This window comes from Myotis yumanensis, unplaced genomic scaffold, assembly GCF_028538775.1.
Source record: "Myotis yumanensis isolate MYYU_CA2020_CCGP unplaced genomic scaffold, mMyoYum1.0.hap1 SCAF_1, whole genome shotgun sequence".
Lineage (NCBI taxonomy): Eukaryota > Metazoa > Chordata > Mammalia > Chiroptera > Vespertilionidae > Myotis > Myotis yumanensis.
In genome coordinates, this window is record NW_027223752.1 from 198,930,980 (window position 1) to 198,955,570 (window position 24,591).

Below are 24,591 nucleotides of genomic sequence, written 5' to 3' on the forward strand. Positions count from 1 at the left end.
ACAATCAGAGACCACTGGCTCCCAACTGCTCACCTGCCTGCCTGCCTGATCACCCCTAACTGCCCCCCTGATGGCCTGGTCACCCTCAACTGCCCCCCACCGCCACTGGCCTGGTCGCCACCAACTGCCCCCCCACCAGCCTGGTTGAGCATCACTGCCCCGCTCTGCTGGCCTGGTCACCCCTAACTGGCCCCCCCGTTGGCTTAGTTGGCCCATGCAGCTTGCTGCTCAGTTGTTTGGACGTCCCTCACAACCACTCTGCCGGCCTGGTCTCCCCATGCAGCCTGTTCAGTCGTCTGTTCGGTTGTTTTGGTTGTGACGGTCGCTTAGGCTTTTATATATATAGATGGCCAGTATGCATCATGGCAGCTCCTGCATTGAGTGTCTGCCCCTGGTTGTCAATGTGTGTCATGGCTACCAGTAGGACGGATGGACACTTTATCATATATATATATATATATATATATACACACACACACACACACACACTAGAGGGCTGGTGCACAAATTCATGCACAAGTAGAGTCCTAAGGGGGGTGGGGGGTATCCAGGACCTGATCAGCTCTCTGGGCGGGCAGTGGGACATCCTTGCAGGCCTGGGATCCGGATCCATCACGCAGATGTTCCCGCCAGTTGTCAGAAGCCACTTGGCAGCCGCTTTTCTTTCTTTCTTTCTTTCTTTCTTTCTTTCTTTCTTTCTTTCTTTCTTTCTTTCTTTCTTTCTCTCTCTCTCTCTCTCTCTCTCTCTCTCTCTCTCTCTCTCTCTCTCCCTCCCTCCCTCCCTCCTTCCTTCCTTCCTTCCTTCCTTCCTTCCTTCCTTCCTTCCTTCCTTCCTTCCTTCCTTCCTTCCTTCCTTCCTTCCTTCCTTCCTTCCTTCCTTCCTTCCTTCCTTCTTTCTTTCTTTCTTTCTTTCTTTCTTTCTTTCTTTCTTTCTTTCTTTCTTTCTTTTTCTTTCTTTCTTTCTTTCAACACTTCAACTGTTCCATAATCAGAAATGGATCTTCATTACCACAGTGGATGAAACCCCACTGTAAATAGATTGAAAGCAGAAAATAGGTAATTTCATACAATGTTCCAGTTATCAACCCAGATGGATATACAGGTACAATAACACATGAATGAGGGAAATCTAACAGGCTGAGGGGTTCAAGAAGAATGTCACCCACATGGTAACAAAATCCAAGTGCTCTGAAAACCAACACCAGACCGGCCACAGGCCTCACTTCATGGGATGGCCTTAACATGCATGTGGTGCTGGGCTCTGTGATGGCTGTGTATATTTCTGTGTAGTTGTCTGTGGGCCAACTGCCCTCTTCCTTCTCATTGAAGGCGAGCAGCATGTGAGGGCAGAGCACGCTGTAGTGGAAGGCAGAGGGCTTCCCGGAGGTGAGGGGAGTGGCTGGGCCCACGGGGTAAGAGGTGGACACAGAGGACGTTATCTCACCCAATTGTGGGGCGGGCTGGTCGGCCTTCATCTGCCTGACCCCACACAGGGAGGGACTGACAGGGCGTCCGCCTCTCCTTTCTCCATCCTTCCATCTGTGACACCTGTCACCCTTGCCAGGCCTCCCCCAAAGTGAGTTCAGCTCAATCCCTGAATGTGAAAGGGCATGGGGGGGCCCTCCACTCCAATGCCCCCTGACTCCCAGTGACAGGACCTGGTGGACAGGACCTGATCTCAGGACAGTGGCCACAGCTGCAGAACATAGATCTGTTTTAAGAAAAGTTGGGAATGCAAACTTTTGTATGAGCCCCTATTCCAAAAGTTAGCAGTTTATTCACATTGTGGCAAAGACTCCTTCAAGAGTAACATAAGTGGGTAAAGTCAGGGCCAACCCGGGCCATTTCCTCATCCAATCTCTCTGAGGCGTGTGGACAGAACCAAGTCTCAGCCTAAAGGACAGTAGTCTGTCTCCATTCTTGTTCTTTGGGATTTTTTCATCATCAGATAAAAGGATATGTACATTGGGGCAATCTTCTCGAGATACAATATTCCAGTTGCACCCATGTGATGACGACAGCGCCCCTCAGGGAGGGAGCCACAGATGGGGAGCAGGGAATTCTGAAAACCAAAGAGATGACAGAGATGCTAAGCCTTTTCTTCACGGTACTGACACCCCTCCTCAGGTGGCCTGCAGGCCAGGCATCTGCTGGACTTTTACCACTTGAAGTCCTGGATGCTGGCTGGCTGCCCTACCCCCCTCCCCCCACCCCTCGCACCCCAGCCACTCCTGGTACTGCTTCTGCACATGGGCGCTGGTAACGGGGCCACACCAGGATGGCAGCATAGATGTCATCTGCCACAGCAGTGCCCTGTCTGCACGCCCATTTTCCTCCTGGGCCTGGCCCCTGATGCTTAAGCATCCCCGGCACAGGCAGGACCTCCGCCAAGTGGCAGAGGAACTTGCCTCTCTTTAGCTTCAGGACCACGTTCTGGATGTTCCGAAAGCCGTAAGCAACCGCAAAGCGTAGCAGAACCTCTCCATCCCTTTCAAGAGTGACCTCCTGGAAGTCTTGTTCCTCAGGGTGCAGTAGGTGAGCAACCCCATGTCCTTGTTGAACAGCTCCTTGGCCATGTGCCTGAAGATGTGTGCCAGGTACCTGTCGGAGCTGGCACCCTCCTGAAGCCTCACCTCCTCTTCCTTCATGTCTCCAAACAGAGTGTCCAGGGCAGCGGCGTTCACAGAGAGGTCACTTTGCCCTATTATCTGGACAATTTCACCTGAGGCTACCATACAGTCAGCACCCTGGGAACTCTGTGAAGCTGTGGGAACATCTTCTCAAAGGGCCTCCAGTTTCTTGTCATAACACGGGGCCAAATGACGTGGGAAATCTTGTCTGGGAACAGGTTCTGCCGTCTGGTGAAGTAATCCTTCACCAGACAGCCCATGATCCACTGGGGAGACTTGGCCTTGCAGAGGTGGGGGGTGATGGGGTGACCCAGCACACCCTGCATATCGGACCCAGCCGGAGCAGGCGGAGGTCAGCATGGGTAACCGGGGCTCTTCCTCACGGTGCCGGCAGTACCAACGCACAAATTCCTTCTGACTCTCCAGGATGCTGCAGTCCGCGGCTATCTTTATGTCAAAGACAGTGCACCCCTAGGCTTTTGAGGAAGCTGCAGAGCCTTCTAGATGCATCAGTGACACTGAGGCTGAATTTAGCAGCAAAATAAGGCAGAGACTGAGGGCACACGGACACTGCCAGCACCTTGTGCTGTGAGGTATCACATTTCTTATTAAGGTTCAGAACACGGAAGAAATCCTTGGTGTTCTGTTGAGAAACTTGGACTCCTTTCTCTGCGGACATACCACTGTCACACGCCAGGCAGTCACTCAGAAATATCTTGGCATCGGCCAACTTATGGAATTCTCCCTTCTGTCCGTTCTCCTGAGCCTGATTCTGGACATTGACTGCAGCATTCTCTTCGTCATCGGTTTTTGTTTCTTACTGGTCGCCCCTGGCACTGCTGGCAGATGCTTTTATATCATTTCTTCCTTGTGGAGCATCTAGGGAGGGGAAGCGGCCGAAGTGCCCAAGGCCGAGTTCCAGGAGGCCATCAGTGCTGTCCGGATTGTGCCAGCGGCACTGGTCCCTTGGTGCCTGGCCCGTTCTCTGGAGATTGAACCTGCAGGTCTACTGAGGGAGTGAGTGGCTGCCACGGGGCTGGTGGGCCTCCTGACAGGGTTGGTCAGGACCCGTGCTCCTGATGTGGGTGCGCAATGACCACCAGGGGGCAGGTTCTACATTGAGCGTCTGCCCCCTGGTGGTCAGTGCACTTCAGAGCAACTGGTCCACCAGTCGTTCTGATCATTCCGCTGTTCGACTGCTGGGCTTTTATTATATAGGATAGATAATTCAAATGTTTAACACATTTTTTCTACATTATAAACAATTGTTAAGTTTACATCACTTATAATTACTTTAAAATTTCAATTTTCTTTGGCTGGTTTACTCTGTGAATTTACTATTATAACTGAGTAATAAAATTTTACATTATTGGTTAATTGCATTTAAAAGCAATAAATTGCTTCTGTGCAATTTTTCTCCTTAAAACAGTATTTTGAATAGCTTAGCTGGTTGATTAAAATCAATATTTCTTGCTAGTTCTAGAAAATTAGCAAGGCTTAAAAATCTATGTGTAGATTGGTATTACTATAGATATATAAAAATAAAACAATATGCATTGACCAAATCTTCTCAGGAACCATATGTAAGTGATATTTATATATATGATCTTCCCTGTCACCTAAGCTTTATATTTTTAATATGACAAATTCTTATCCTTGAAATAAAATTTTTATAGATGTTACAGCTAATAAATTTTAGTTTGTATGAAACATTAATTTCAGTGTTTGTTAAATAAAGTTGCTTAAATAAAAAGTCTGTGTTAGACAGTTCATTGGGCACATGGAGGCAGGACCACACAATTTCGGCAACGGCCTACATGGTAAAACTAATCAGGGCCAGAGACATCCCATCATTGGTATGAAAGCCTTTCTGCAACTACCAGGATGTGGGCTCAGTGGCTGCCTTCACCATGCTATTCTACCAGGTGGAGCATTTCCAGTGCTCACCATTGCTTACTTTCACTTTCAACCTTCGTACTAGCCTACGATGCTTTGATACAGAGCATCATGGATAAAAGTTAATATTTCTTACTTCTGAGATGGTATTTATAACAATATAATATTTGTTACAGAGTAGTTAAGTGGCATTCAATGAATATGTCTCCACTCTTAGATGACTTTGGGAAAACTGTATTATTTGGCTCTAATATGCCTTTTTTATAAAATCCTAACTAATTGTCTTAAAAAATCTTAACTGACAAACAATAAGGACAATTGTCTTTCTGCAGTCACCAGTATCAACCATGGTTTTTCTTTCATGATTCCAACTAGAAAGTTCAAATATTAGTGTTCATGATTTTTTACCTAACCCAAAATTCAGAATTAATCATAATCATCAAATTATTCACAAACCCTAATGATAAAGAAACAGTGATAATTACTATTTTAATTGATCTTTAAATGACTTAGACAACTCTTTCAAATTGAGATATTATTCTTTATGTTCTACTTGTTTGATTTTTGAAGGTTTCCCAAAGTTATCTGGGAAGCTGGAATATGAGTTATTAACAGTCATCTTGGGAGATTATAATTGAGGCAGGTCCATTCAATTCTTTCAACTTTACTTTAACTTGATGAAAAAAAACACACACACACAAAATAAGTGCCAGAGAGGACAAATGAAACTCAAATTCCAGTTCTATCACTTTCTAGTTGTGAAATAATGAGGCCTGTATCGTCTTGATCCTAATAGGTCTTAACTCACAGAAATCTCTTAGCCCCGTGGTCGGCAAACTGCAGCTCATGAGCCACATGCAGCTCTTTGGCCACTTGAGTGTGGCTCTTCCTAAGCCTTAAGAGTGTCCTAATTAAGTTAATAACAATGTACCTATCTATATAGTTTAAGTTTAAAAAATTTGGCTCTCAAAAGAAATTTCAATCATTGTACTGTTGATATTTGGCTCTGTTGACTAATGAGTTTGCCGACCACTGTCCTAGCCCTATTTACCCATCTGTAAAATGTGATAAAACTTCTTATTTCATAGTTTTTGAGATTTAAGTGTGAAGTCATTGTAAAGTTACATTTCATTTCATAGGTTTCTTAATAAATGGTAGCAATTTTTAGTAGTGTTGTTAATTGTAATAAAATATAACCCAATTATATGTCAAAAATGCTATTCCAGTAGGTGTTCCCATAAACACACTATAACATATGTTGCCTTGAATTACATGCACTTGTGAATTTTCCAGGCTAGATAAGCTGAGTGGACATTTAATTCTCTGCCTCCCTCCGATCCCTTTATTCTGATACCTAGCACAGTGGTAGATGCTCCTTAAAGAGATGTTGATTGAATTGTTCAAATAATTATATCATGGGTGATAATCTCATAAGAAAGAAGGAGGTTGACCAGATTAAATCATTCCTTTTATTTCTTACTAGTGTCCTGGTGCACAGATTCGTCTACATTGAAAGGAAATTAATTAGAAGAAATATTTTAATATCACTATTCGCCTTTCTCTATGATAGAAGTCTCAATCAAATTCATGATCAACAATGACAGGTCAAAACACATGCATGTGATTGGTGCCAGTGAGAGCTTACTATGTATTGGCATGCGTGAGTCAACTTAGTCATATATATATATATATATATCTACACTAATAAAAGACAAACATGCAAATTGACCGTACCTTCGCTACACCTTAAGCCACGCCCACCAGCCAATCAGAGCAACTATATGCAAATTAACCCAACCAAGATGGTGGCCGGCAGCCACGGAGCTGGAGCGAGCAGGAGGCTTGGTTGCCCCAATGATGGAGGAAGCCAACTTCCTGCCTGATGCGGAGGCTCTGAGCGCCACTCAAAGCAACAAAGTTTCAATTATAGAAGGTAAATAAATTCCAGAATAAAATAAAAAATAAAAAAAGGAGAGGCTGGGAGCTTCCATCGCCAAGGGGGTGGGGGGTTTGATTAGCCTGAAAACGGCCCTCAGCCCCTCACCCAGACTGGCCAGGCACCCCAGTGGGGACCCCCATCCTGAAGGGGGTGTGACCAGCCTGCAAACAGCCATCAGCCCCTCACCCAGGCTGGCCAGGCACACCAGCGGGACCCCTACCCTGATCTTGGACACCCTTCAGGGCAAACCAGCTGGCCCCCACCCGTGCACCAGGCCTCTATTCTATGTAATAAAAGAGTAATATGCAAACTGACCCTAACAGCAGAACCACTAGGAATGACTGGTCACTATGACACACACTGACCACAAGGGGGTAGACGCTCAATGCAGGAGCTGCCCCCTGGTGGTCAGTGCACTCCCACAGGAGGAGCTCTGCTCAGTCACAAGCCAGGCTGATGGCTGCCAGCACAGCGGTGGTGGCGGGAAATTTTCCCGCCTCCTCAGCAGCTCTAAGGATGTCCAACTGCAGTTTAGGCCTGCTCCCCGCTGGCAAGTGGACATCCCCCAAGGGCTCCCGGGCTCCTAGAGGGATGTCTGATTGCCAGCTTAGGCCCAATCCCCCAGGGAGTGGGCCTAAGCCAGCAGGTGGTCATCCCCCGAGGGGTCCCAGACTGCGAGAGGGCACAGGCTGGGCTGAGGGACCCCCCGCAGCCAGTGCACAAATTTTTGTGCACTGGGCCTAGTGTGTGTGTGTGTGTGTGTGTGTGTGTGTATAAACTTGTTTAATTAGACCTGCTTTCTGATTTAGCTAAACTTTTCCCAGCCCAGTGAAACACCCCAACTTCTCTTTCAGGTAATTGTCAGCAACACAGCAGTAAATATCAACAGAAAGCAGATTTTTATTGTAGATCACACAGGGAGAACATAGGGTAAAATATTTAGCTGCAGCAGTGTTTGACTATATTCTGCACAGTGAGAAAACCTGAAGTCATTTTCAAGTTCCACAACTTCTTACTTCTTTTCAGTCGGATCAAGTTTCTAAACTTTCTAAACCTCCATTGTCTTGCTAATGAAAAGAAAATAGAATTCTACCAAGTCTCCTATCTACCTACTCCAGGACATCTGTGAGGATCAAATGAGATGAGGCATGGGAAACCGCTTCACAAACATTTGGTTAAGCTGTAAAATGTTTGCATCTGGCTATAAAGAAAGTCATATTCCTAGGGTGAAGAAACTCCAAGGAGGCTAGTCACTAGACTAGGGAGAGGAAGCTGGGAGTTGCTACATGACATCATTACCAGGCGCCCATAGCAACTGTTTTTGGGCTGGGCTTGGCTGTGGTCCACATTTTGTGCCACGAGGTCTTGGCAGCATTGGCTGTGATTTGGTGGGGTGTCACTCCAGGGTAGTGGCAGGGCCTGTGTCCCACTTGGGGGAAGCCGAGTGTTGGTTTGTTGGCACCCGGTCTGTGGTGCCGTTTATTTTTAAATGGCCAGTGTGCATCATGGCAGCTCCTGTGTTGAGCATCTGCTCCCCTGATGGTCAGTGCCTGTCATAGCTACCGGTCAGAGGGAAGGACAGATACTGAGCCTTTTATATATATAGATTCAGTCTGTTAGTCTTGTAAAAGCACAGCCTAAATAATATAATAAATTTTTAAAAGTTATGCCATAAATAACTTTATTTTTGTAGCTACCATTCAGGCTGCTCTGAAATAAAGAACCAAAGGGACCTTAGTATTAAGATAAAGAGAAATAAAACTGCAGCATGAACCATCAGGGCAGTTAAATAAAAGAGCAAGCCTGGGGTCAGGAGCTTAGGTTGGAATTATGGCTCTAAAATAGTGATCATTGTGGATGTCTCTAATCACTTACTCTGCCTCGGGTTGTGTGTCTTCTTGGTAAAATTAGGACAATGGATGAGTCATGTGCCAAAGTCTTGCTCAGCCCCAATTTTGCAGTTTTAGTTATGAATAAGAAAACCCAAAAACATGCGAATTTTAAACCCTTAATATGTGAACAAAGTTACAGCAACAAAACCTTTTGCAACTGAGATTTCTGGGGAAATTTATCCAATTAAATGACCACAGACAGTCCTCATTTATGCCTCAATTGTGGTGTCTCATCTGGTTTAGCATTTTGCCTGGATTTGTTTTAATTCAATTTAATTAGCAAATGAAGTAGATCTCCATTATAGCTTATGCACAGTCTTATCTGGTAGTGTGTATGATACCTGTGCTCTGGGGAGAGATTTCACTTTTGTCACATAAATAAATACAAAAAAGAACCAACAATAGCCTGTCTATTTTCCCAAGAGAACTAGAGGCAAGGCAATGGAACCCTCTTCTCTTGTCCAGCAGTGCAGGAGCTTGCTCACCTTTTAAATAAGTGCTTTCTGATTTGTGTGAAGTCTTGGCTAGTAGTAGGACACCACACCCTCTGTCATCCACTTGAAGTGCAAGCCAGCTGTGCTATCTGCTAAGACCTGCCAGACACAAAAGCTACGAGGGTGCTTCTTGGCAGGGTCAGTGGAAACATAGACAGTTATGTTAAGGGTGCATAAAATATGTGAGTGAAATAGAGGCTAAGCAGTCTTGCCCTAGAATGCATTGTCTGAAAGCTTTTGCTACAGTGCTTTTACCAGTTTTTACATGGTGAAAGTCTCAAGGCTGTTCATTTTCTTGTTTGGTAACACTATACTATCTTGGTTTTGTTACATTTTATTTTTAAGTAAACATTTATTTTAAGGTAGACCTACATTTATAGAAAAGTTGTAAAGTTAGTACAGAAAGTTTGCAGATAGATACAACCAACTCAAGTTACCCCTATTATCAATAAGTTGTATTATATATAAGACATTTATCACAATTAGTGAACTTATATTAACACTTTGTTTTAACTAAAATCTATACTTTAGTATTTTCTTAGTTTTTAAATAATGTCTTTTTTTTTCCCCAAGATCCTTTCTGGGATATCATAGTACATTATCATCCTGTCTCAGTCTTTTCTTGGCTGTGATGGTTTCTTGGACTGTTTTTGTTTTGATGGCCATGAGGTTTTTTTCAAAAGTACCAGGTACTAATATTATGTAGAATGTTCCTTAATTGGGATGTATTTGATGTCATTTTCTCCTGATTAGATCAGAGGTATGGGTTTGTAAGATGAAGACTGTAATGAGTTATTTTCATAACACCATATAGATTATGTATTATCAACATGACTTTTTTCTGTTAATTATAATCATGAGATAGCTTATGTCAGGTTTATCCATTGTACAGTTTCTCTTCTTTCTCCCTTTATATTCTGTTCTCTGTGGAAAAAAAGTACTATGTACAGTACACACTTAAAAAGTGAAAAGCTATGTTCTACCATCTTGATGACAGAGTATATCAGTTCTGGGTGATTCTTCTGCATGGGAGATTCATCAGTTTTCCCCCACTTAGTTATTATTTATTCATTTAAGTCAGTTTTAGCTCATGAATATTCAATTTATATGATGAGTTATAATTCAACACTACTTTATTTACTTACCATAGTTGTGTTGAATTCTATCTTTGGCCATTGAGATCTTTCCCCTCTATGGATATCATCCTCATTTTGTTTATTTTGAGTGTTTCCTTACTTTCTGGCACTACAAGGTCATCCTATATATTATTTCCTAGGCCAGTATTGGAATCAAAGAGCTCTGATTCCTTATGTTGGAAAATAGTATTAGAAACCAAGATCTAGGTGCCACGTATGTTCATTGCTTCTGCAGTATCACTGCTTCTAGGCATTCTCAGAGGACAGAACAAGGACATATATGTTTGGATACTAACATATACACATATACATATCTGTAAGTACTTATAAACATTATAAAATTTTGTATGTGTGTGTGTGTGTGTGTGTGTGTGTGTGTGTGTGTTTTCATCTGAATCTATACTAAGATAAACATGGATACATATTGATGTTTTTAACTCTAATCCATAACCATATAGATCATTCTCCTTGATTGTCTCTAACTTCCCAATTTAGCAGTACAACATCTGGCTGCCACCATTCACCATGAATTTACTTAATTTTAAATTCATTATACAGATATAGTGACTTCAAATTATTAGTTCACTAGAGGCCTGGTGCACAAAATTTGTGCACTGGGGGGGGGAGTGTCCCTCAGCCCAGCCTGCACCTGCTCCAGTCTGGACCCCTCGAGGGATGTCCGACTGCCCATTTAGGCCTGATCCCTGTGGCCTAAACGGGCAGTCAGACATCCCTCTCACAATTCAGACTGCTGGCTCCCAACTGCTCGCCTGCCTGCCTGCCTGATTGCCCCAAAACCACTCCCCTGCCAGTCCAATCGACGCCTAACAGCTCCCCTGCCGGCTCGATTGCCCCCAATAGCCCTGCCCTGCCATCCCAGTTGCTCCCAACTGCCCTCCTCTGCCAGCCTGGTTACCCCCAACTGCCCTCCCTTGCTGGCCTGGTCACCCCCAACTGCCCTCACTCCCCTGCAGGCCAGGTCGCCCCCAACTGCCCTCCCCTGCTGGCCTGGTTGCCCCTAACTGCCCTCCCCTGCAGGCCATCTTGTGGCCACATGGGGGCGGGCATCTTGTGAGTTGGAGTGATGATCAATTTGCATATCACCTCTTTAGTAGATAGGATACCCCTATGGGAAAAACTTTATCAACCAGAATACATTTTTTTTTTTTTTTTTAGTTTCATCTCCAGATACCTTCATTTGAGGAGTTTTCCAAGAGAATACAGGGATGAAACAACAGATTCTTAGGTATCTAGTCTCGTCTCTACTCCCTCGGTGAGCCTTAATTTTCTCATCTCTAAAATGAGGGGCAGGATTGGTCCCAGCCAGCTCTGCTCCACTTTTCTTTTTTATTTATTTATTTATTTATTTTTTATTGCTAAAAGTATTACAAAGGGTATTACATATGTGTCCTTCCCCCCCCCCCCCCACCGCCGCCCTTGACAATACCCTGGCCTCCCTTACCCCCCAGTGTCTTATGTCCATTAGTTATGCTTATATGCATGCATACAAGTCCTTCGGTTGATCTCTTACCCCCCTCCCTCCTGCCCCCCAACCCTCCCTGGCCTTCCCACTGCAGTTTGACAATCAGTTTGAGGCAGCTCTGCCTCTGTATCTATTATTGTTCAAAAGTTTGTAATGGTCTTTATTATCCATGAATGAGTGAGATCATGTGGTATTTTTCCTTCATTGACTGGCTTATTTCACTTAGCATAATGCTCTCCAGTTCCATCCATGCTGTTGCAAATGGTAAGAGTTCCTTCTTTTTTACAGCAGCATAGTATTCCATCGTATAGATGTACCACAGTTTTCTAATCCATTCATCTACTGATGGGCACTTAGGCTGTTTCCAGATCTTAGCTATGGTGAATTGTGCTGCTATGAACATATGGGTGCATATATCCTTTCTGATTGGTGTTTCTGGTTTCTTAGGATATATTCCTAGAAGTGGGATCACAGGGTCAAATGGGAGTTCCATTTCCAGTTTTTTGAGGAAACTCCATACTGTCTTCCATAGTGGCTGCACCAGTCTGCATTCCCACCAGCAGTGCACAAGTGTTCCTTTTTCTCCACATCCTCTCCAGCACTTGTCGTTTGTTGATTTGTTGATGATAGCCATTCTGACAGGTGTGAGATGGTACCTCATTGTTGTCTTGATTTGCATCTCTCGGATGATTAGTGACTTTGAGCATGTTTTCATATGTCTCTTGGCTTTCTGAATGTCCTCTTTTGAAAGGTGTCTATTTAGATCCTTTGCCCATTTTTTGATTGGATTGTTTATCTTCTTTTTGTTAAGTTGTATGAGTTCCCTATAAATTTTGGAGATTAAGCCCTTATCAGAAATGACGTTGGCAAATATGTTTTCCCACGCAGTGGGTTTTCTTGTTGTTTTGTTGATGGTTTCTTTTGCTGTGCAGAAGCTTTTTATTTTGATGTAGTCCCATTTGTTCATTTCCTCTTTAGTTTCAACTGCCCTAGGAGCTGTATCAGTGAAGAAATTGCTTCGGCATATGTCTGAGATTTTGTTGCCTTTGGATTCTTCTAGAATTTTTATGGTTTCCTGTAGTACATTTAAGCCCTTTATCCATTTTGAGTTTATTCTTGTGTATGGTGTAAGTTGGTGGTCTAGTTTCATTTTTTTGCATATATCTGTCCAATTTTCCCAACACCATTTATTGAAGAGACTGTCTTGGCTCCATTGTATGTTCTTGACTCCTTTGTCAAATATTAATTGAGCATATTGGTTCGGGCCGATTTCTGGGGTCTCTATTCTATTCCACTGATCTATATGTCTGTTCTTGTGCCAGTACCAGGCAGTTTTGAGAACAGTGGCTTTGTAATACAGCTTGATATCTGGCATTGAGATCCCACCTACTTTGTTCTTTCTCAGGATCGCTGCAGAGGGAATACATTTCTTATGTAAAACTCCTTTTGCCTTTAGTCTTATAGACTCTACCCATTTCCAAAGTTAGTTGGTTTAGTGCTTTTGCTCCTCACCCCTCCAGTAAGACTGTCCTATATAATAAAAGCCCAGCGACCGGAACAGCAGAACGACCAGAATGACCAGAGACCAGAACAACTGTGACCCCTCGCCCCGGCCAGCCCCGCCACCCAGCAAGGACCCCTACTGCAACTGGGAGCGGGGTCGACCTGCAAACCCCCTGCTGGCCCTGTCCCCCAGTGGGAAGCCCCCACCCCGATTGGGGATATAACTGGCCTGAAAACCACCTGTGGCCCCTCGCCCCGGCTGGTTCTGCCCCAAGCAGGGACCCTCACCTTGATCCAGGGCCCCCATCAGGACAGGCCAGCCAGCCCCCACCCGTGCACCTGGCCTCTATCCTATATAGTAAACGTGTAATATGAGAATTGATCCTAACGGCGAAATGACCAGAACGACTGCTTGACCAGTCACTATGAGACGCACTGACCACCTCTTGGTCCCTTTCCTGTCCTGCAGGCTCTGATGCCCTATGGCAAATGGGGAACCAGAGGTGGGTGGCGGGGGATGCAGGTGGTGTCAGGCCAAGGCCCCCACCCCACCAGTCGCTCCACACACATAGGGCAATCTGCAGATGGGGCGGGGGTGGTGAGCAGGCGGAAATGGCCGACCTCTCGGTCCCTTCCCCCGGCCGTCAGGCTCCGATCACGGGACGGCGAATGGGGAACTGGGAGTGGGTCACGGTGGGGAGCGGGAAGATGGCCCTGATCACAGGCCAGACTTAGGGACTGTATTCATACACGGATTTCATGTGCTGGGCCTCTAGTTTCCTATATTCATGAGACAGTCAAAATATTTTATCAGAGTCTGATTTAAATCCTGGGATAACCTGACCTCCTAAATGACTTCTTAAATTTGTATGCATTAGGGTTTCCTCTTTCTGTTGTAAAATGCTGTGGGTTTTGACACATGCATAGTGTCATGTGTCCACCATCACAATATCATACAGAATAGTTTCATAAAGTTTCTCCTATGCTTCACCAATTCAACCCATTCCTCACTCCCAACCTGACAAACTCTCTGTTTATTGTCTCTATAGTTTTTTCTTTGTCAGTAGTTTATTCAAACAGGCTTCTTTCACTTAGCAATATGTATTTAAGTTGCATCTATACATTCATATGGCTTGATAGCTCAATTCCTTTGTATAGTGAATAGTCTTCCATTGTATAGAACAGCAATTTTCAACTGGTGTGCCATAAAAATTTTTATAACATACAATACTTGACTATTTTAGTCATGGACATTGACCTCTTTTCCCTTAGATTTTCAAATTAAAAATGACAGCATCTAACACAACAATAGCATTCTATGTAAATAAATAAAAATTATACCTTTTTTTCGGATCAACAAAAGAAAATGTTTTTGGTGTGCCACATATTTTTAGTAACTCGTTTATGTGTGCTCTGAGATAAAAAAAAAAAGTTACAATTGCTGGTATAGAGGAACAGCAGCTTATTTTTCCATTCACCTATTAAGAATATCTTGGAGACGATGAGTAAAGCTGCTATAAACATTCACATGTATTTTTGTAGGGATATAAAATTTAAAATCAATTGGATAAATATGTGTGATTGCTAAATCATACAGTAAGACAACGTATGAAACTGCCAAACTGTCTCCCAGAGCATAAACAATTTTGCAGTCTCATCAGCAATGAGTGAGAATTTATATTGCCCTGCATTCTCCCCAGCAATTGGATTGTCAAGTTTTTGGATTTTGGCCATTCTAATAGATGTGTAGTGATATCTCATTGTTTTAATTTGCATTTTTCTAACACCAAATTATATTGAGCAGGTTTTTATATTCTTATTTGCCATCTGTATATCTTTTTGTTGAGATATTCAGCTCTTTTGCTTATTTTCAATTGGATTGCTTTTCTATTGTTGAATTTGAAGAGTTCTCTGAATATTTTGGATGTAATTCTATTATTAGATATGTGTTTTGTAAACATTCTCCCAATCTGTGGCTTATCTTTTTATACTCTAACAGTATCTTATGCAGAACAGAATATACTTAATTTTAATGAAGTTCAACCTATTGATTTTTTTCTTTATGGATCATGCTTCTGGTGTCATCTCTAAAAACTCATCACAAAACCCAAGATCACTTAGATTTTTTCCCCTATATTTTGTTTTCAAAGTTTTATAGTTTTGCATTTTAGTTTATATCTATGATCTATTTTTAGTTCAGTTTTATTATAAGGAGTAAAGTCTATGTCTAGGTTCATGTCTTTTGTTTATAGACATACAATTATTCCATCACCATTTTGTAAAAAGACTCTTTGCCTTTGCCCTTATGTCAAAAATCAGTTGATTGTATTTGTGTGAATTTACTAGACTTTTATTCTGTTATTTCAGTGTGTATCTATTCTTTTGTCAATAGCATTCTGTCTAGATTGCTTTACCTTAATAGTAAGTCTTGAAATTGGGCAGTATGAAGAATTTTGTTCTACTTATTCAGTGTTGTGTTAGCTATTCTTAAATTTTTGGCCTTTCATATAAATTTTGTTGATATGTATAAAATAGCTAGTTGGGGTTTTGATTGAATCTATAGATCAAGTTGGAAGAGGCAACATATTAACAATATTAAGTCTTCCAACCCATGAACAGAGAATATCTCCCTTTTTATCTAGTTCATTGCTTTCTTTCATCAGTCTTTTGTAATTTTCTACATAATGTTCCTATGTTTTGTTGGATTTATGCCCAATTACTTATTTTTGATGCTTTTATATATGTTATTTTTATTCCCAATTCTAATTTTTCATTGTTGGCATATAATAAAATGACTGATTTCTCTATATCAACTTTTTAGTTTATAACAATACTCGCTTATTAGTATGAGTTCTTTTGTAATTTTTTTTAGGGTTTTTGTACATAGATAATTATGTCATCCTACAAATACACTGTAATTTCTTTCTTTCCAAGATGTGTAACATTTATTTTTTTTCCTTGTCTTGTTTCAGTTACAAAGGACTACTTATATGTTGAACATGAGTAGTAAGAGACATCCTTGCCTCTTCCAAGTCTCCAAGAAAAATGTAAGTCTCTCTCTCAGTGTCACATGTGACATTAGCTGTCAATTTTTTTCAGATGTTCTTTAACAAGTTGAAAAAGTACTCTTTAATTTCTAAGACTGATGAATTTTTATCAAAAGTGGGTATTGGATTTTGGTAGATGCTCTTTCCCCATCAATTGATGTGATCATTTAAGAAAAAAAAAATCCTTACTTGGTTGGCAAGATTGTATTACATTGACTTGTTTTTGAATGTTGAACCAGACTTGCATACCTGGAAAAAATTCCACTTGGTACTTGGTCATAGTATATAATTCCTTTTACACATTGTCGGATCTGTTTGATGCTTTTTGTTGTCTGTCATTTGATTGTTTTTTTCAGGATTGTTGTTTCTATGTTCATGAGAATATTTGTCTATGAATTTCCTTTTCTGTGATATGTTTATCTGATTTTGATATTAAGGCAATTGTAGCCTCATAAAAGAGTTAGGAAGTGTTTCCTCTGCTTTGATATTTAGAAGAGACTATGGAGAATTGCTATCGTCTCTTAAGAGTTTGGTAGAATTTGGTTGTACAATCATTTGGGTGCAATGCTTTATGTTTTTTTCTAAGTTATTAATAATTGATTCATCTTAAAAAATAAATAAAGGCTTCCTTAAATACTCCTCAGGGATCATCCATGTCTTGTAACTTTTTCAGATGAAATCTACTGTTCTTATACTGTAGTACTAGAGGCCCGGTGCACAAAAATTTGTGCACTCAGGGGGAGGGGAGGAGGGTCCCCCAGCCCAGCCTGTGCCCTCTCGCAGTCTGGGACCCCTTGGGAGATAATGACCTGCTGGCTTAGGCCTGCTCCCGGGTGGCAGAGGGCAGGCTCAATCCCTAGGTGCAGCCCCTGGTCAGGCTCAGAGCAAGGCCGATTGGGGAGTTGGGGCGCCACCCCCTGTCATGCACAGAGCAGGTTGGATCGGGCAGTTGCGATGCCACCCTCAGTCATGCTCAGGGTAGGGCCAAACAGGGGGTTGGGGCACTGCCCCCTGTCACTCACAGAGCAGGGCCCATCAGGGGGTTGTGGAGCTCCCCCCTGTCACGCACAGAGCAGGGCCGATCAGGGGGTTGGAGCGCTGCCCCCTGTCACTCACAGAGCAGGGCCAATCAGGGGGGTTGGGGCTCCGTACCCTGTCAAACACAGAGCAGGGCAGATCAGGAGGTTGGGGCGCTGCACCCTGTCACACTCAGGGCAGGGCCAATGGGGAGGTTATGGCTCTACCCTGTCACACACAGAGCAAGGCCCGTGGGGGGGAGGGGGTGTTTGGGGCGCTGCACCCTGTCACACAGAGCCGCAGGGCGATTAGGGGTTGGGGAGCTCCCCCCTATCAGGCACAGAGCAGGGCTGATCAGGGGGTTGGGGCACCTTCCCCTGTCATGAACAGAGCAGGGCGGATAGGGAGGTTGTGGCTCCCCCCCCCCCCCCCGTCACACACAGAGCCGCAGGGCGATCAGGGGTTTGGGTGCTGCCCCTGTCACGCTGATCCCGGTGCCGGGAGCCTCGCTGCTCCGCTGATCCCGGTGCCGGGAGGCATATTACCCTTTTACTATATAGAATAGAGGCCTGGTGCACGGGTGGGGGCCAGCTGGTTTGCCCTGAAGGGTGTCCTGGATCACGGTGGGGGTCCCCACTGGAGTGCCTGGCCATTCTGGGTGAGGGGCTGGGGGTCGTTTTCTGGCTGGTGGGTCACTGAAGCTCCCAACCGCTCCTTTTTTTCTTTTTTCTTTTCTATTCTGAGCCAGCTTTAGCTCTGAGCCCTCGCTGCTGAAAACATTGATACAATGTTGCGGTCAGGCTGGCTGAAGCCCATCAGCCGGTTTCTGGGGTTTTGTTTAGCTTCTATATTTGCAACATAGTTGCTTAGAGTTGCAGCTGAGAGGCTGGCAAGTTAGGCGGGGACGTTGGAGTCCGCAGTCACTGGAGCAAGGAAACCTCCCTGTTCGCTTCAGTGCATGGCTGCCGGCCGCCATCTTGGCTGATTGTTAATTTACATAAGGATATGCTGATTAGCCAATGGGAAGGGTAGAGGTCGTACGCTAATTAGCATGTTTCTCTTTTATTAGTGTAGATTATTGGTGTGATTGATGAAGTATAGAGAAAAGGCAGTGTTCTGTATTTTTTTAATTAAATATCAGTCTTTTAGTGGGCTTATGTTCCTGGTCTGTATCATCACTAGTATTTCTTAGCTCTTCTGCATCCCTCTGGTGATATAAGAAGACAAAAGGGGGTGGGAACAAACTCCAGAGCTTTACTTTGAGCTCATGAATTGGAGGCAAGAAAAAAAAAAAACAAAACAGACTATTATTGGTAAATTTCTACTTCAAAGCTCTGAAAAACTGATGTAACATTGGTATCATTTGAAACTTTGTGAAGTTTCTTATCTGCTAATGGAATCAGTGAATTAATAGTTATATGTCCTTTGAAATGAATATATATGAAATTAATTAAGAAGATATCTTACAACCTAAATAAAAAGTGTTTCTTTACCCAGTGGTATAAAAACTTTTTGGAGCGGCACAAGTAAATAGTTTTTACTAAATTGAAATGTAATAAATTAAGAAGGTCTATAGTTTGGCAGCATTTAAATTTAATGTATTAATAAATGTAACATAAACACAGATACGATTTTGGAGACTTTTATTAGTAACTTAGAGGCCCGGTGCACAAAATTTGTGCATGAGGAGGTGTCCCTCAGCCCAACCTGCACCCTCTCCAATCTGGGACTCCTCGAGGGACATCCCTCTCACAATCCAGGACTACTGGCTCCCAACCGCTCACCTGCCTGCCTGCCTGATCACCCCCTAACCACTCCCCTGCCAGCCTGATCAATGCCTAACTGCCCTCCCCTGCCGGCCTGGTCACCCCTAACTGCCCTTCCCTGCAGGCCTGGTCACCCCCAACTGCCCTCCCCTGCAGGCCTAGTCATCCCCAACTGTCCTCCTCTGCCAGCCCTGTCACCCCTAACTCCCTTTCCCTGCAGGCCTGGTTCCCCCAACTGCCAGCCCTTTCGGCCTGGTCCCTCCCAACTGCCCTCCCCTGCAGGCCATCTTTGACCACATGGGGGGCAGCCATCTTGTGTGTTGGAATGATGATCAATTTTTCATATTACTCTCTTATTAGATAGGATTATTTACCAAGTAAATATGCTCTTAATTTAGACAGAATACACTACTTGCATAGTATTTGAGATAAAATATTTAAATATTTTATTTGAAATAAATTAGACTTTCATAAAATTCTCCATTTAGCCTAGTTTTCTCTGAGGTTATCAGATATGTTAGCTCCTAGGTAAGCAATATGTTTTCTATTTACAATGTTATGATAACAGAAAAATGATAATTGAAGATGTATACATTTGGTTACCCATTAGATGCAACTTTAAAGATTTAGACATGTTTTGGAAAAAAAATAAGAACCCATTTACCAAAAAATACACTATATTTTTCAGAAACTTTCTTTTAATACTAATAGTATTAGAGACAACTATGACTAAGAAATTAAAGTTTGTGAATATGTAGCTACAATATTTTTTGTTCTAGATTATTTTTAATGTTCTGAACAATTTACATGAACATTTAATAAAAATTTATTTAATGTACATGGATATTAAGAAAATTACTATCTTTTTTAAAACAGTTTTGAAATAGAGCTATTTCTTAGATTACCATTATAATCAATCAACCAAATAAATAAATATTTAGAAAAAAATATTTGTGGTGGTTTTTCCATTATTTAAAGTTGTGTTTTTGTTTGGTTTGGTTTTTTACAATAAACTGGGCAATTACTCCATTTATTTAGGCCATACACAAGCAACTCTAAAAAGTGGCATCTACAAATGTATTTGAAAATAATTTTTCTTGCACTTTAATATTTCGTCATATGGAACTATTAGGAAGCACATATTACCTGGCAAGCTTTGTCAATTAAAACTAATCCTCCCAATATTCAATGCATACTCCCTTCAGATCAGTACACTCTTCTTTATAAGCATTGTAAGTTAGCCTATACAAAAACTGCTACTTTCCTCTCTTTGAATTTATCTTTGTCAACTGGGACTGCAACAATGTACATAGATTCAGGTCAGGTATTTGTAGCAAAAATGAAAATAGAAAGCACCATATGTTTAAAATAATTAATGCTTATTTAACAATATGAACTCTATTCTAGATACGAAATATGATCCCATTGTGAGAATTGCTTGCACTTCAACTATGTTGCATATAAATGATCAGAGTAATTAATAGGACCTAAAACTCCTTTCACCAGAAAGATTTAAAACTTTGCATCTTTAGAAAAAAATACAATTTTTCACACTAAGGAGATTAATATCAGTACAGGGTTGGTAATTCACTACTGAAGGACAAAGAATTTCCAGCTTATTGCTGTACTCATCCACCGAAAGGAGAAAATACTCAAAGTTAGAATTTGTTCTCTTGTTGCACCTGCTTACTTGTGAAGCCAGATATTTAAACATCCCAACTTTTGGGTGCTTTCTTAAATATTAAAGTAGAGGAATTATTGGCAGAGAGTCCACAGACTTCGGGGATGTAAAAACTGAAGTGCACTGTGCACTTGGAAAGCATAGTGTGCAGTCTGCTGATGGTGACGGATGATGATCCCCCTTCGGCAACACTAGCCACTTGGCTGAATGGCAAATGGGGACTATAAGGCAAACTCAGAACTAAACAGGCCGTCAAAGTAAGTAAGTAAAAAGAAAGGACACTGAAAGGGAATGGATTGTTAGGTGGAGGCTTGTAATAAATGGTGTCAGTGGTAAATTAGGGTTGCTTGTCAATGGTTAGAATTCTAGGGAGGAAAACAGATTGGAACACTCAGCATTATCTACTGCTAGGTATTCATTCTCAAAGTGCTATGGTTTTAAATGCAACTTTCTATAAGAAATGCAACGTTAACATTTAGGTGACACCAGAGGGTGCATGTTAATATCTCTTTTCAATTATTCTTTAGTACCTATGGAGTATCTCTGTCAAAAGAAATGCCTGTATTGGAGAGAATTAGGAAAAAATACAGTCAGAGTTCAATAGAGTTGGATTTCACAAAACTTCTCTGGAGCAGTTTAATGGTACATGTATTACTGTCACCCAACTTCTATGACCTCTACTCACTCTGGGCTAGATGTTTCATATGCACTGTTTAAGATATTCCAAAATATATTTGGTTTCATTCATTTATTATATCAGTCAGTAAGTCAGTCAATGAGTGAAATATGTGCTAAATTCTGCCTACATGTAACTATGTGCTGGGCTTTGTAATAGGTGCTGGTGAAACAGTTCCTGCCTTCAGGGAGATTTTCACCTAATTTAGTGACTTAGAAAACTTTTTATTTTCATTTCAACAACTGATTTTTTAATTTCTTTATTAAATACTAGAGGCCTGGTGCACGAAATTCGTGCACTGGTGGGGGGATGTTGTCCCTCAGCCCAGCCTACACCCTCTTCAATCTGGAACCCCTCAGAGGATGTCCAACTGCCAGCAGTCAGACATCCCTCTCACAATCCAGGACTGCTGGCTCCTAACCACTCGCCTGTCTGCCTGCTTGATTGCCCCTAACTGTTTCTGCCTTCAGCCTCATCACCCCCTAACCACTCCCCTGTCAGCCTTATCGATTCCTAACTGCTCCCCTGCTGGTCTGATTGCCCCCAACTGCCTTCCCCTGCTGGCCTGGTTGCCCCTAACTGCCCTCCCCTGCTGGCCTGGTTGTCCCTAACTGCCCTCCCCTGCTGGCCTGGTTGCCCCTAACTGCCCTCCCCTGCTGGCCTGATTACCCATAACTACCCTCCCCTTCCGGCCATCTTGTGGCAGTCATCTTTGACCACATGGGGCGGCCATATTGTGTAAGGGTGTGACAGTCAATTTGCATATTACCTCTTTATTATATAGGATTTATTGTTAAAAGCATTACATATGTCCCCTTCCCCATGCCCCCCTCCCCCATTGACCTACCCCCTACCCCAGGCTTTCACCACCCTATTGTCTGTGTCCATGGGTGATGCATATATGCATACAAATTCTTTGGTTGATCTCTTCCCCACCCACCCACCCACCCACCCACCTCCACCTTCTGTCTGAGATTCCACAGTCTGTTCCATGATTCTATGTCTCTGAATCTAGTTTGTACATCAGTTTATTTTGTTCATTAGATTCCACATATGAGTTAAATCATGTGATACTTGTCTTTCTCTGACTGGCTTATTTTGCTTAGCACAATACTCTTCAAGTCCCTCCATGCTGTCTCAAAGGGTAAGATAACCATGGAGTAGATATACCACAGCTTTTTATCCACTCATCTACTGATGGCCACGAGGGCTGTTTCCAGATCTTAGCTATTGTAAATTGCAATGCTATGAACATGGGGTTGCATATATTCTTTCTTGGAGCTGTGGTGGAACAACATATAACAAAACAAATTTTATCATAGATTAATTAATATAAGCAAGAGTTGAGTTCCTCCCACAAATCATCAATGTTATAACAAATAGATGTTGAATGAAACTATGCTATTTGTAGATCTGCAGTATTGAATTCAGCTTAGTGTTTTATGTTTTTATTTTGATTTAATTATATTGTGCTTTTGTCTTAATTTTTTAGAAGACCCCAAATCACATATGATATGGGTAGTTACTCTTAGTGATTTTCTAGCATATTTCTTGTTCATCCTTTTATCTGTGTGATCATTTTGGACCAATATAGGAAGTAACCCTGTGTACATATGTGGCAAACCTCTACCCTCTGAACAAGTGTTAATAATTTTGATTAACAAAATTATTTCTGAATTCAGTGTCTTCCAAAAATTAAAATTAATGCTTTTCTGAGATACAAGTTAAGAACTTTTAAAAGTTATTTTATTATAAAAGATTTTATAAATATATTTATAGAGAGGCAAAGCAACAATTACAATAACTGAAAATATAGATGCAGAAATTATCTTCTTTCAAAGCATTTGGTCTTGACCTAGAAATCATGCTGTAAGTGTGTCTGTCTCTAAGAACACATTCTGTACAACAGAATTATTTTCAGTGCAACATTGAATGTATCTCAGTGCCTTTAAACCTCAAAGAAAATCTTGTGATAAGACACAGTTCCAGTGTGAGGGTGCATGCGTCTGCTTGCATCTGTTGCCTACTCTCTGTTAACTCTCTACTGCTGCCCTTTGCTTCCACCTCTGTTAGTTTACTGAGTTTCTCAAGAAGAAATATTTTGACACACAGAGGGCTTTTCCATTTCTTGCCTGTGAGTAACCATTCTGAATCATTCACACTTGAGGAAACATGAAAATTCCATAGACTCTGACTTGCTGGGTATGACTGTTTAGAGTACAGTTATTAGGTACATTGGTCACATTTTTTAAAGAGAATCCTAGAATCTCATTCAATATATAGGCATACCTCAGAGATATTGCGGAATTAGTTCTAAACCACTACAAATAGTAAATATCACATAGCGATAAAACAAAGTCACGTGAATTTTTTGCTTTCTTAGGGCATAAAAAAGTTAGGTTTACACTATACTATCATCTATTAAATGTGTAATTGCATTATGTATAAAAACAATATATGTAACTTTATTAAAATATCTTATTGCTAAAAATCGCTAACCATCATCTGAGCCTTCATTGAGTTGTAATCTTTCTGTTGGTGGAGAATCTTGCCTCCATGTTGGTGGCTGCTGACTGATCAGAGTGGCAGTTGCTGAAGGTTGGATGTGGCAGTTTCTTAAAGTAAGGCAGTGGTGAAGTTTGCTGCAATGATTGACAGTTCCTTTCAGGATCCACATCTCCGTAGGAGGCAATGTCATTTGATAGCATTTTACTCACAGTAGAACTTTTTTCTAAATTGGAGTTAATTTTCTTAAACCTGGCCACTGTTGTATCTACCAGGTTTATGAAATATTCTAAATTGCTTGTTGTTATTTCAACACTCTTCATAGCATTTTCCCCAGGAGTAGATTCTATCTCAGGGACACTGCTAGGGATGTTGCACTAGCAGGCATGGAAACGACATGAATCTCATTGTACATCTCCATCTTGGCTGACCAAGTGCATTGTCAGTGGGCAGAAATATTTTGAAAATAATCTTTTTTTCTAAGCAGGTCTCAACAGTGGGCTTAAAATATTCAGTGAGTCATGTTGTAAACAGAGGTGCTATCATGCAGCCTTTGTTGATGCTTTTAGAGAGCACACAGAGTAGATTTAGCATAATTCTTAAGGGCACTAGCTAGGGCAGTGGTTCTCAACCTTCCTAATTCCGCGACCCTTTAATACAGTTCCTCATGTTATGGTGACCCCAATTTCATTGTTACAAATTGAACGTAATTAAAGCATAGTGATTAATCACAAAACAATATGTAATTATATATGTGTTTTCCGATGGTCTTAGGCGACCCCTGTGAAAGGGTCGTTTGACCCCCAAAGGGGTCGTGACCCACAGGTTGAGAACCACTGAGCTAGGGATTTTGGAATGGTACATGAGCATTGACTTCAACTGAAAGTCACCAGTTGTATTAGCCCCTAAGAAGAGAGCCAGGTCAC

General features: G+C 42.0%; 1 pseudogene; it reads right to left on the reverse strand.

Annotated features, from left to right (window-relative positions):
• Window positions 1-2,123: 2,123 nt before the first annotated feature.
• LOC138994839 (nuclear prelamin A recognition factor pseudogene) lies at window positions 2,124-23,837 on the reverse strand (annotated as a pseudogene).
• Between the last annotated feature and the right edge of the window lie 754 nt (window positions 23,838-24,591).